The sequence below is a fragment of the Sinocyclocheilus rhinocerous genome, unplaced genomic scaffold, assembly GCF_001515625.1.
Source record: "Sinocyclocheilus rhinocerous isolate Xijiao unplaced genomic scaffold, SAMN03320098_v1.1 scaffold24, whole genome shotgun sequence".
NCBI lineage: Eukaryota > Metazoa > Chordata > Actinopteri > Cypriniformes > Cyprinidae > Sinocyclocheilus > Sinocyclocheilus rhinocerous.
Genome location: NW_015647124.1, coordinates 2424668 through 2426685, shown reverse-complemented (window position 1 = coordinate 2426685; position 2018 = coordinate 2424668).

The following is a 2018-nucleotide window of genomic DNA, read 5'->3' as shown; positions in this document are numbered from 1 at the left end:
TGATATATATATATATATATATATATATATATATATATATATATATATATTCAATTAACATTTATTTTATTTATTTCAAGTAACATTCTTTTTTTAGGATTTCATTTTAACTATTTCAACTATAATAACCCTGATATGCTAATTGTTAAAGCTGATCACTAAAAATTATCCAGTAGGGCCACTGAAAATAGATAAATACCCAGTAAAACAAATTCTTATTGTTGAGATCTGAAGTAAGCAGTAAGTAAATAAAAATAAATAGTTAGTTAGTTAGTTAGTTAGTTTTGGGTGAACCGTTCTTTTAACAGGCGACTTTTTTCCTGTTTCGTTGGGTTTGTTTGGTGGTTTGACTTCTTCACTTCTCTCGATGAGTTATGAGTGTCTTAATGACGTGTAGAGATCATTAGTAACTCCTGCTGCTCTCACTAATGTGCTGTTTGAAATGTTCTTGTACTTGTTCTCTTGTTCTTTATCCAAACCTGACATTCAGAGCACTTGAGGAATGATCTGCTTTAAAAAGTGACATGTTTACTCACATATTTTTCCATTCTCTTGGTGAGCATTAATGGAACAGAGCAGGGGTTTTCAACGGGCGGTCGGTGCGACACTGCAGGGGTCTGCCAATTATTGTTTGATCTCAAATTAATTTGCGTGAAAAACAAGCTTTATATAAAAACGAAGTATTACGTTAACTTCAACCAAATATGAAGTTAAGAAGTGGTTCATTTTCTGTCCTGCATTAAAATGTGCTAGGTTAAAACAATAATATTCTGAAATGATTTTACAACTTAAAATATCTATTTTCTAAATGAATATATTGTAAAATGTAATTGATTGCTGTGATCAAAGCTGAATTTTCAGCATCATTACTCATCAGTGTCTTCAGTGTCACATGATCCTTCAGAAATCATTCTAATATGCTGATTGCTGCTCATGAAACACTTATGAATATTATCAATGTTGAAAACAGTTGTAAAGCTTCATATGTGTGATTTTTTTGTAACTACATTTTTTAAAACAATGTTTAAAGTCTTCACTGTCACTTTCAATCAATTTAAAAATATACATTTAAAAATTAAAACATATTTAAACAGCTTTACAGCTCAAATAATACACAAGGTTTAACAGAAAAAAGTAAAATGTAAGTGATTTTATTAAATGACGTTATGTTTCACATTTCTGCTTTTAAATCCATAAATTGACCTGATTCATTCCATTGTAACTAACCTTAATTGTTGTTGTTTTTTTTTAAAGGGTCATCGAATGCCCATTGTCCACAAGTTGATATGATTCTTTAGGGTCTTAATGAAAAGTCTATAACATGCTTTGGTTAAAATTTCTCAATGGTAGTGTAAAGAACACCCTTTTTACCCTGTCAAAATCAGCTCTGTTTTCAGCAAGCTGTTTTTTAGTCCATGTCGCTTTAAATGTTAATGAGCTCTCTTCCGTGGAGTGACGAGCAGACTGTAATCTTCAGCCACGAAACTGGCTAACTAGCACATTATTAGCAAAGGAGATTTGCAAAGATTCATAAAAAAAACACAATGGCGGACAGCTCTCAGCTCACTCAGGGCGGGTCTAAGGTAAGGGGATATTAAAATAGGGATTAAAATAAAAACACTGGGTGGATTTTTATCATTATAGGATGGATGTGTACACACACTTCTAACACATTTAAGTTCAAACAACTTGTAAAGTGAATTTTGCATCCGATGACCCCTTTAAATTGAAGGAGAAAATTGTCTACATTTTTGTGGTAATCAGCATTGTCACAAATGGCATCAATTAAGCTTCACTTATACTGAACACAGAGTATTCCGATGCAACAAATGCCTCATTTGTAATGGGTTTTATTGGTTTTGTCTGGTCGTGCCGGGAGACGCCATCACAGTATGGTAGGGGCGGAACATTTCCGTCACACGCTTGAGGTATCCGGCCAATAACAACGCACTGGATAGCAGGCCAATCAGAGCACACCTTGCTTTTCAGACCGATGAGCTTTGTAAAAATCGACGAGT